General features: G+C 39.4%; 1 protein-coding gene across 1 annotated transcript in view; it reads left to right on the forward strand.

Annotated features, from left to right (window-relative positions):
- LOC120559161 (tumor necrosis factor receptor superfamily member 14-like) overlaps positions 1 to 12,835 on the forward strand; it is a 202,390-nt gene that overhangs the window by 173,205 nt on the left and 16,350 nt on the right. The gene's annotated exons all lie outside the window — the stretch shown is intronic.

Consider the following 12,835-nt stretch of genomic DNA (forward strand, 5'->3'; position numbering starts at 1 on the left):
ATTTTATTATTATTATTTAATTTAATTGCATTATAACAGTTCATGTTCATTAAAATGTGCATTGCTTTATGTTGTTAAATATGGAATGACGTTTTATTCAGAATTAAATAAATGAATAAATAGATTAATAAATACATGAACAATAAATAAATATGCCTTTTGAAATACATCATGAAATAAATAAATGAGGCAATAAATACATAAATAATTAAATACATTTAATTATTTCATGGTACTTTTATTTCAAAAGTCCACATTTATTTATTTCAAGAGACTTTTATTTTCCTAATGCCACATTTATTTATTTCACTCTCTATTTATTTCAAGTTATTATATGCAAATCAGGGGGCGTGGCTATCTCTCACATTCAGAACAAGGTGAATGGGACTTCTTTGGCAGACCAACAAAAAGGACAATTTTAACAATTTTCATTGTTGTGGGAATCAAACAACATAAAGACGATTTCTGAGTAAGAGCAGCTTGTCAGTTATTTGCATGCAGTGTGCTGTGGTCACAACTTAATCTGACTGCCTCCTGATTTTAAGAGACTCTGTGTAGGCTAATCTTTGACTTCATATGATGGCATGCCCACAAGCTAATAATGCGACGTGACGGTGCAGTGGGTTAGACTGCTGAGCCTTGTGTTATTTAGTTTCCACGAGTTCGAATTCAAGTTGTTTTATTAATTTATTTTCTACTTTTAAAAAGGGCTAGTTTTCTACGTGACATGTGTTTACTTAAACAGGCTCTGAAGACGAATAGGTGTATGACATATATATTGTTGAAGATAAAAAAGTTAAAAACTTGCTTATGTTTTAGTACAATATACTTTTAGGTAAAAACATGTAACTTAAAAATGTAAACTGTTGTGTGACTGAGTGAAGGAATGTTTCAATACTGATTAAGCCTAATCAGCATTTGTCTGGCTCACACCTTCTCAAGCTTCTAAAGAATTGATTAGGTCATGGCTGCTATTTAGCATGAATGTAAAAGCTCTAGAAGACTTATTGTTTAAACAACTTTGAGAGCCACTCCCTGCTAGGCCAGACGTGATTAGAACAAAGAAAATGCATATCTCTGTAGAATCGGCACTACATGATAATCAACCTTAGTCTGTGACCTGGAGTAAACCTAAATCCAGAGGTGTGTCCTTATCCTGAGGGACAGGAATATAATTGGGATCCTAAGACGATCTCAGGACTGCGGACCTGTGACCCCACAAGGGAAGCATGTCTGCAGTCCGCTGTTTACAGTGTAGGCCTATATGTTTTGTCTTGTCGTTTTCATCATGTTGTTCAATTAAACCTTTTGCTTAACTTTCAATTCGACCCAAGCCTCTCCTTCTTCAGAGATTCTGAAACACGTAAATTTAACTATATATATATATATATATATATATATATATATATGCCTACGCTGTCTTCCTGTTTTCCTTAACAGCAAGCCACATTCGAAACGCGACTGACAAGTTTCCTCAGACAAGACTCCAAAGACAAATCAGAGAGATAAACATCGTTATGTTATTTTAATGACAACTTAACAAAAAGGCATTCTCACGGACAGCTACGTATTCTCTTCCCATTTTCAACAGCTGTCGTCACTACGACAACAACAGATGCATTTGGCTGACGGTCGCCAGTTAACATGGTCTCTCGTTAAACCGAAACAATTCAATTAAATTCAATTCAATTCAATTCAATTTTATTTATAGTATCAAATCATAACAAAAGTTATCTCGAGACACTTTACAGATAGAGTAGGTCTAGACCACACTCTGTAATTTCCAAAACCCCAACAATTACAGTAATTCCATCAAGAGCAAGCATTAGCAGTGGCTATCGCGACAGTGGCAAGGAAAAACTCCCTTTTAGGAAGAAACCTCGGCAGACCCAGACTCTTGGTAGGGTGTCTGAGGGCGGTTAGGGGTGTGATGAACAGTGGCGTAATAGTCACATTAAAGGTCACAGTGACTTCGAAGGTTATTGTGGAAGTTCATGTCATAGCAGGGCACATCGTGTCATACTGAGTAGTGCTGTCCCCTATACCGGATCCAGACTACTCTGTGCATAGGAACATCACAGCAGGGCGTTGCGGGATGTAGCGTGGCGCTGCAGAGCATGGGTGGATGCGGCGGATGCAGCAGGATGCAGCAGGATGCGGCCGGGATTTGCAGAGAATCACAGAGCATAGCTCTGCGAAGAAGAAACATAAGGACTCCGGGGAGTAAACTCCCCAGAGCTAGATTAGTAACAAGCAATTCTGGGACAGGATGCATACAGAAGTAACAAGTAGAGAAGAGAGAGCAGCTCAGTGTGTCATAGGAAGGAAGGAACTTCCCCTGCAGTCTAGAATTGTAATAGCATAACTAACTACGAGGAGAAGCAGGTGGGCCGGGTTAGGTGGACGCTGCAACTCCTCACTCCCTAACTATAAGCTTTGTCAAAGAGGAGGGTTTTCAGTTTACTCTTGAATGTGGCGACGGTGTCTGCCCCTCGAACCCAGACTGGAAGCTGGTTCCACAGAAGCGGAGCCTGATAGCTGAAGGCCCTGGCCCCCAGTCTACTTCCAGAGACTCTAGGAACCACAAGTAGCCCCGCATTCCGGGAGCGCAGTGCCCTAGTGGGACAATAAGGTACTAAGAGCTCTTCTAGGTAAGATGGTGCTTGACCATTTAGAGCTTTGTAAGTCAGGAGGAGGATTTTAAATTCGATCCTAGATTTCACAGGAAGCCAATGCAGAGAAGCTAATACAGGAGAAATATGATCTCTTCTCTTAGTTCTCGCAGAAACACGTGCGCTGCAGCATTCTGGATCAGCTGGAGAGTCTTAAGGGACTTATATGGGCAACCTGATAATAAGGAATTGCAGTAATCTAGTCTAGAAGTAACGAATGCATGGACTAGTTTTTCAGCATCATTCTGAGACAGGATATTCCTAATTTTGGCAATGTTACGAAGATGGAAAAAGGCTATTCTTGAGGTTTGTTTTAAATGGGCGTTGAAGGATATATCCTGATCAAAAATAACTCCCAAATTTCTGACAGCAGTGCTGGAGGCCAGGGCAATACCATCCAGAGTAGCTATATCTTCGGAAACGAAGTTCGGCAGTCGTGTTGGTCCTATCACAATAACTTCCGTTTTGTCTGAGTTTAACATCAGGAAGTTGTGGGTCATCCAGGATTTTATATCCTCAACACACGTTTGAAGTCTTGCTAACTGACCACTTTCATCTGGCTTAATTGACAGATATAATTGGGTATCGTCTGCGTAGCAGTGATAATTAATTGAGTGTTTCCTAATAATATGTCCTAGAGGAAGCATATATAAGGAAAATAGAATTGGTCCAAGCACTGAGCCTTGAGGAACGCCATGGCTAACTTTGGCGTGCTTGGAGGGTTTATCGTTAATGTTAACAAATTGGGGGGATCTGACCAGAGAAATAAGACTTAAACCAGCTTAGTGCAGTTCCTTTAATTCCGACTAAGTGTTCTAATCTCTGTAACAGGATTGTATGATCAATAGTGTCAAATGCAGCACTAAGATCTAGTAAAACAAGAATGGAGACAAGTCCTTTGTCTGCAGCTGTTAGAAGGTCGTTAGTAATTTTCACCAGTGCCGTCTCTGTGCTATGATTCTTTCTAAATCCTGATTGAAAATCATCAAATAAACTGTTGCTATGTAGAAAATCACATAACTGATTAGCAACCACCTTCTCAAGGATCTTGGATAGAAAGGGAAGGTTAGATATAGGTCTATAGTTTGCTAAGACCTCAGGATCCAGGGTCGGTTTTTTCAGAATAGGTTTTATCACAGCTATTTTAAATGACTGCGGTACATAACCTGTTAATAAGGACATATTGATCATATCTAGTAGTGAAGTGTTTACCACGGGTAACGCTTCTTTGAGTAGCCTCGTTGGGATGGGGTCCAAGAGACAGGTAGATGGCTTAGCTGAGGATATCTTTAACATTAATTGTTGAAGGTCTATAGGATAAAAGCAGTCTAAGTATATGTCCGGACTAGTCGTTCGTTCTAGCGGTCCTGTATTTAAAGATGAACTGTTAGAAGTTGAGGGCAAAAGGTGATTAATTTTATCTCTAATTGTTATAATTTTATCATTAAAGAAGCTCATGAAGTCATCACTACTCAGAGCTAGAGGAATAGATGGCTCAGTAGAGCTATGACTGTCTGTCAGCCTGGCTAACACCGTACAACTGAATGAGATCAGCTGACTGTGGTATAATATATCCCTAATCACAGGTCCATTTATAACAAAAAGTGGCAATCCTACTATTCTCCTAACCAAGATCTGTTATTGTTGATAGCTAAAGTTAGCTAAATTAGCACAGCCATAATTACGGATGTTAGGCTACCTGATAAGTAAAAGCCCCGCTGTCTATATAGAATTATAGTTTGCTCTTCTTATGTAAAATATGTGGCTATTGGTCATGCTGTGCAAACATCGCCTCTTTTATGTGAACACGCGCCGCTACATTGGGAAACCCTGGGTTGATTGAACTATTTGTTAAGTGACACAGCTTGCGGTACCGCGGTTGTTAGGTTAGGTGAAGCCGGATAACTAAAATAAATCCAGGACATGTTGATCTGGCCTCTGGGGTGTTCCTCCAGATCTGTGTCTGCATTGCCGATGGTTGATTCTGACATTGTCATTTTTGTTTTGCTGCAACTGTAAAGCTAACCCGTCTTTTTTTTTTTTTTTTTCAAAAGACAATTTACAGAAATTCAATCAATGCAATAGGCCTATGTAAACAAATAAATACAAAGATATGTATAAATAATATATGAAAGTGAAAAAGGGAAGTAGTCTAAGCAGAGGAAAATAAAGGAAACAAAAGGAGACAGACTTTCAAAAATGTTAAAAATAAAGACAATAGGGGCATTTAAACAAAGACGTCTGAGTAGATATCAGATATTAATATAGCTTATTGGATGTAAAGCTAACCCTTCCGGCCGCTGAGATTGAGTATGGTGACGAGACTGCACAACTACGTTTGATTGGTGAAACACAGTCACGTGGTAGAGCCTTTTAGCGGAAGTCTATCTCTCTGTCAAAATATAACATTAAAATGAGGTGTACGCGGGGGGATAAAGACAATGACCCGTAGAATACCAAAGAGGTAAAAAGAAAAGTAACAAGCTCATTGTAGCCTAATGTAGCGGAGTAAGAGTAGGCCTACAGTTTCTTCTTCACAAATCTACTCAAGTAAAAGTAAAAAGTATAGTGATTTAAAACTACTCCTAGAAGTATCATTTTTTCTGTAAAGTAGGCTAAATGTAACGGAGTAAATGTAACTCATTACTACCCACCTCTGGTGACATGTGTTATGTTATTACATGTGTATATATTTGTATAGATGTTTATTATGGAGGACTAAAAATGACCTAAGGAAAAATAAATAAATAAAAGTAGAAATAAATAAATAAATGCAGAAATATAGTGAAAATACATTTTGGTAACATAAATGGCTATTTCTGTATTTTTACATGTATTTATTATTTATGCATTTCTATATGTATTTATACATTTATTTATATATTATATATTTATTTATTTATATATGTTGGGGACCAAGAGCTTGGTTAAATCTGATTTTAACCAAAAGGCCTCATATTAAACTGACCTCTGGATACAGGACACACATATGCTCAGAGACAAAGGAACATGTCACCAAGACAAAGGAATCTTGGCCTGCATGTAAACTCCAAAGCGGGGTAATTCACACCTCTATGCGAAGTGCCAGCCAGAAGGGAAACTCCTCACTGGCAGGAAGTCAAAGGACTACAACGGTGTAGTTTTTCACCCTTTCAAGAGTTTCGAATCTTCCGATTGGTTCAGCGGGACCATAAACACAGCAGGGGGTCCTGATCTATAAATAAGCCTGATCATCCAAAATCCCTCGTCTTCCATTGCAACTCCTGTTGCTGAGGGTAGCACGCAAGCGTTTGTGCTCAACTTCCATTTTCTGGAGAAAGTGGAGTTTATTTCGGTGGATCCTTGAAAAACGCACCAGTGTTTTTCATAACTGCAGTGAGAAGGAAACAACGATTTTCTTCTCAAAGTCGACCAAACTTTCCCCCGCTCGCTGCCTTTTTTTTGGAGGGAAGTTTCTCAGTGGTTGCTGACGGGCACCCGAGACCCGTTTTGTTTCATCTCTGGGGAATCGATGGACAGGAATAAACGGACTGAACACACCGTAAGAAGGCTTACGTCTGGGCAGAGATAAGTAGTGTGTTTATTAATGAGCAAAGGGGTCCGCTACCACTTGTTGCCATTAATGTGATCTGATTTAATCATGTACTGATCCATATGTGATTATTAATCTGTTCTGTGAATGTATAAATTGATCATTATACTCGTTGATTTATGTCGTGTTAAGTAGCTGGGTTAAAACTGTAATTGCTATCTGCTAACTCCTTTCAGGAGTTTTAATTACTGTCTGCGATAGAATCGCGAAAATCAGCTGTGAGCTACTGGAGTGGTTATAGTGACGCAGCACCACTACCGCCCTCTTGAGGCTAAATAGTTTTGTGCAGCTCACAGGAGTAGCCAGTTTGGCTTTTGTGTTAGGAATACAATTTGACACCGCCCCTCCTCCTTCGCGCGCACACACACACACACACACACACACACACACACACACACACACACACACACACACACACACACACACACACACACACACACACACACACACACACACACACACACACACACACACACACAGACGTGTCCATGACACATGCTGCTTTGTTTTTGCTTTGTTTTGGTTGTGATATGGTAAAAGATATATGAGTTTATTATTGAAGGATTATTGTTTAGCTACTGATAATTGTGAAGTTAATAAATCTTATTATACTTAATTAGCAGTTGCTTGTGATTATTTTTGTACTTGTTGTAATAATTGCTGGTCAATCAGGTCCGTGCTTGGATTCACCCCTTCCTTTATTTCCTTTTGAAAGGATTTACACAGAAATGAGACTGATCCACAGTTTGATTATTGGTCCCTGACTAGCAGGGTGGTGCCCAGTTTTGATTGTTTGTCGATTTGATAAAGTTATTAATAACCATATTCATAACTTTATTAATATTGATAAAACATCTTTGATAATTTGCCAATGATCAAATCTGTACCCTAAGGGAATCCTACATATATTTATTTATTTCTACATTTATTTATTTCTGTATTTCCACATTTCTACATTTATTTCTTTCTGTTTTTCCACATTTCTACATTTATTTATTTCTGTATTTCCACATTTCTTTTTCCCTGCACCTGTATGCTAATTGAGTGGGGGGTGCCAACATCAGTCTGAAGAAGGATTGGTTAGCTGGGGGCCGTGTCGCTAACCAGACAGAAGCAAACGATCCATCCGTCGCTTTGTAGCTAATGTGACTGTGGGGTCACTCTACAGTGGTGAGAGAGAGCAAGATATAGAGGAAGTTTATGTATGTTTATGTAAGTCATAATGGTAAATTATTGTGTTTGTGCTGGTTGCACAAAGTCCAGCCTGTCAGGGAATCGTGTACATCATTTTCCTTGTAGGAAAAGCAAGGTTTTTCGTTTTGTTTCGTAATGTTTTAGTCTAATAATATCAGAATAAAGAAGTGATTTGAGCGTGTATGTATTGGGCAATCCACCATCTAACTAGCAACATACATGTTAACTTGGCTATTGCATTAGCAAACATTTGGTAGCTGATGATTTGATGACAGGAGTAGCTAAAATTGCGTCTGAAATCATTCCCTCATCTGGATTAAAAATGGGCTGACTGAAAAATCCTAGCATCAGGGCTTCAGTATACAGAGAGAGGGAGAGACTGAGCTTTAGAACAGGTTTTCGTAATTGTCTGCCTTGACATCAATGCAGTTTGCATTAAGCTAGCTATGAGCTGTTGACAGCTAGCTAGCCCAAACACCCCCGTTTTCCCCGCATTTTATTAAGCTAGCTATGAGCTGTTGGCAGCAAGGGGGTAAGCTTCGCTTCAGAACTCGAACCTCCCATGGGATCGCTTTGTTGCTACAAAGCGATCACCTCCCGTTAGCATTCCGTTGACCGCCATTTTTTTTTTACGTCACTTGACAGCGAATAACTTTACATCTGAAGCGTTTAAAGACTCTATTTTTCCATTGTTTATTTCTACAGAAACACGAAAATGTATAAAAGGCTCCATTACCTTGTACCTCACGTTATGATTCCGTAGCAGATGTTTTTGTGAAAATAGGCTAACGATTGTGTCATAACCAAGTGACTTACTGTCGCACAGTAGCGGAATTACTGTATAGTACAGGAGAAGCTTGCAGGCAGTTTGGACTTCCATTAGCTGTTTAGGTTTAATTACTAATGTTAACTAGCATGTTAGTGATCAATAATTAGCCTGTGTCTATGTTATCTCCTTACATATACCTACGCTCTCCGTCTCTGTAAGATTGGGAATGATTGAATGATCTCTTGGCACAGCTACCAGAAGACTTACAGCTTTCAGACACGTTGCTCACGTCACATTTAGTCAGTTGGAGGCTGCGCAGTAAAGCAAGTGATCACCGGAAAAGTGCTTCTAATATCCTTCACTGGTCTCCGTCCAGAGCAACAGGGTCTATTGGTCCGTTATATACTGTCTATGGTTGGCAGGCAGCTAGCTAGCTAGCACAAACACCCCCGTTTCCCCCGCATTTTATTAAGCTAGCTGTGAGCTGTTGGCAGGCAGCTAGCTAGCCCAAAACTCCAGTTTCCCCTGCATTTCAATTCAGACCGTTCTCCCGCACGATTTTGTATCCCAGTAGGCTACTCTCTGGTAATTTAGAAAGTCCAAAATGATATATTAATCAATATGCTGAAATCTCCTAGATTTTGCCACTTGAGGTTTTGACACGTCAGAGCTGCTTTTTTTTTAATCATTATATTTATTACTGATCCAGTTGGTAACTAAGCTTGTATCCTATTTTTGTGAGTGATTTTGAACCTCCGTGTTTTTCAGATTTTGGCAGAGTGCAGCCAGTAATGAAGGGATAGATGCGCCTAGCACTGTAGATTTTGAAGAGACAGAGGGCTTCTCTCTACAGGATCCTGGGCCATTAGTGCTTTGTCGTGGGTCACAGTGCAACATCAGATGTCTGCAATGCTCATCAGGTAGTGTAACTTGTATCTATCATTAGCTGTATATGACACAAACATTTACAAATTACTTCTAATGGTAGGAAGAATACATTTCATACTGGACTGTATTAGGTTGTGCATGTGTTGTGACCACTGACTATGTGATGTTGTGCAACTCTTTTTTTTTTTTTTCGCCTAGCAGTTTTCCTTGGACTTGGGTGGCCCTTAAATCATGGCTGCAGCTGTCGCCGTGGTCCTGCTACACCCTGCTACGCCGTGCAGTTCCCTGCTACATCCTGTAATGCCCTGCTACGTCATTAACTACTGCAACTACTATTTATAGTCGTAGTTCAATTATCTTTATTGTGACTATTATTGCCACTGTTCATCACACCCCCAACCGGCACCGTCAGAACCGCCTACCAAGAGCCTGGGTCTGTCCCAGGTTTCTTCCTGAGAGTGAGGTTTTCCTCGCCACTGTCACACTGAATGCTTGCTCTTGGGGGAATTACTAGAATTGTTGGGTCCCTGTAAATTATAGTGTGGTCTAGACCTACTCTATTTGTAAAGTGTCTTGAGATAACTGTTGTTATGATGTATTAAAGTTGATAAAGATGAGACTTTATTGATCTGGTGGTGAAATTCACAACCTACCTGCCAAGTCAAACTTCTAAAAGTAATGCAAAAGTAGTGTAAAGCATTACAATTCAGAGACAGTAATATTGTAATATAACTAATTACTCTGAAATGACAGTAACTCGTAATCTATAATGAACTACATTTTGGAAGTAACTTGCCCAACACTCCTAGTTACTATCAGTGAAATTATGAATACATAGTATACAAGTGTTCATTTTGTGAAAACAAAATATATTTATTGATTTCCTCCCTTCCTCTGGAAACTGCCTCCTGATTGCGGCCACAACACAAGCTGGTATTGCCTTCCTGATCTCCCTGCCCAGATACCCATATGTCTATCGGACCACCTGCCTGTAGGCTGTGTATCGGAATTGCCTAGAGAATGATAGGGGTGCAATGTTGATATTGATAATCCTGTTAACATACACACTAAAAAATACTGGGCTGAAAACAACCCAAATTGGGTTATTCCCAACCCAGTACCTGGTTCAATATAGGACAGAACACATGCTGGGTTGTTTTGACTTTTTGAACTGGGTTGAAATTTTAACCCAGTATAAGGGGTTGCTTCGCCTAACCAAAGCCTGGGTCATTCTGACACCAATGTTGGGTTAATGCAACTCATTACTGGGTCAGGCCCACCAGCCCAAATATTGGGTTAAATTGACCCCCTTGTTGGGTTGATATTTGACCCATTCATTGAGTTATTCTTTAATCTATAAATTATATTTTTAATAATAATAATAGACAATGCATACACTTCATTAATGTCACTGATTTTATTGAACAATATTAATTTACTCATTTAAAGAGAAAAACTGGAATAACAATAACAAGCCCAATTCCCTTATCACATGAGCGTTTCCAAAGAAGAAACGCATGGGGCCTACATTACCCCTACCTCATTTCAAAATGAGTATCAAATAACTAATACCAAGCAACCATTATTAACAATAATTCATTCCCTCCTTACATTCCTCCTAAATATTAGAAATAGAGAGAGAGAGAGAGAGAATTCCCTTATGCATGAGCATTTCCAAAAAACAAACGCATGGGGCCACATTACTACCCCCAATCACCCCTCCCCCATTCCATAGACAGCCCTTTCTTGAGGAACAGCCAAGCAGAGAAACACTGCTTTGGGAAATTGATATCAAACACAAGTAAACATTTGAAACAAACATGTACAGCTTGGACAACTCTGTCGTGCTCCAGGGCCGGCCCACTGGGAACGGTGAATGCCTGAGAGCAGCGCTCCTCGCCTCCCAACACCAGGGTGTAGGGGTATGGTCTGGTCTGCTGCCTGAAGGTACTCCACCATCCGACCTGCGAATAATAATAATATATAATATTCCATAAAAAAGTACTTGAATGAAAAAGACTCTGACCAGCTGACAGCTAATGTTTTCTAACAGATTTTACATTAAAAGGCCTGCATCACTAGATCCAAGGGGCTGTGTGAGTCTAGGACTACTCACAGGCTTAAGATTGATGAAGGTCTTCATGGCGTCAGACACTGTAGTCCTCACGGTCTTTCGGCCCATCCTGAAGACTGCAGGTGGAATCAGGCCTGGCAGAACCATCAGGGCAATGTAGTCTTTGGAGCCTGTAAAGAAAGAAAATAGTTTGACATAAGTATTAACATAATTTATTTATCTATTATCATAGAGTAGCTTATGGCTCGAAAAATGCACAAATCCAAATATACAAATCTAAGGGTTATGTTGATGTTAAAATTTCTACCTTGAGACAAAGACTGTCTCTGTCTGCACGTGGAGCTTCTAACCCTCCCACTGGGCCGCATGAACAAGCTTCTCGCTGAACCTCCTCCAGGTCAAAGATTTAGTCTGATGCCTCTTTATGAAGGACCTCGAAGTCCTGCACAATCTGAGAGGGGCAGATTTAGAATAATTAATTAAATCATATATCATCAAAACAAAAATAATAACATAAGTGAGAGAGAGAAAGATTGAGAAAAAGAGAAAGTGTGTGTGTGTGTGTGTGTGTGTGTGTGTGAGAGATTGAGAGCACATTTTGTAATAAAATTACATTTCAAGTATTGCTGTGCACAATGGTAGACAGAGGTGTAGTGGTAAAATAAGAGGTAGCTAAACTATAAATTCTGTGGCCATGGTAAGGTTAATAAAACCTCATGCCAATTGTTTGCCTTCTATAGTTGTGGAATTTCTGTCACTATCGAAATGGTATTTCAGGGACCTACAATGGTGACCACAGGTGATGGGTAATCAAAATGGGATTCTGTTTAGGGAGGCATGGTCTTCAGTGGCACATATAGAGTGTTGGATTCTTTTACATAATGCTCTTACATGTCAAGATGTTGTCCTTCTAAACAAAATGGAGTATTGTGTAGCATACAACTTCATTGGGGATGCATGAGCATAGGGTAATTTTTTTAATGTTGACATATTCAATAATATTAATAATAGGCATATAGTCCAACAATATAACATATTTACCTGCAAAAGTGTCAATCAGCTCCAGAAGTTGCCGTTCTGTTAACTTTAGTTTAACAAAGTCCTCCATATTCAGTCGCTATAGGGGAGAAGAACAAGATCTGTTAATGTTCAATCAATGTATGGAAGTGTATTTTGCAGTCTGTCTGTCTGTCTGTCTAGTGAAAATATAACGAAGTTTCTGTAATCTAGTGCCATGTAGCTAGCTAGTGGTCTTTTCATAATCACTTAAAACACAATGTGGTATCTCTACAATCAAAGTATGTTAACTGCACTAAACACAAATTACTTTGTCAACAGAATGCGTGCAATGCACCTTCAATGCTTCGCTATTAGCTGTACTAGCTACTAGCTAGCTTACAGGATGAGTCAGCAATTAGCGCTAGCTAGCGCTAGCTAGCGGTTAGCATTAGCGATCTTTTTAAAACGTTATAATACTTCATATCATAGTGAATTTGTCTCGTGATTTGCCCCAGACACACACACAAATGTTTATAAAGCGCTGTTTATGTGTCACTCCCTCAGAGAATTAGAAATAGTCTCCATTTAAATATTAGGTATCATGCTACAATATTAACCTACTAGCTAGCATTAGCTAATCATACTTG

The sequence above is a fragment of the Perca fluviatilis genome, chromosome 5, assembly GCF_010015445.1.
Source record: "Perca fluviatilis chromosome 5, GENO_Pfluv_1.0, whole genome shotgun sequence".
In the NCBI taxonomy this organism is placed as follows: domain Eukaryota; kingdom Metazoa; phylum Chordata; class Actinopteri; order Perciformes; family Percidae; genus Perca; species Perca fluviatilis.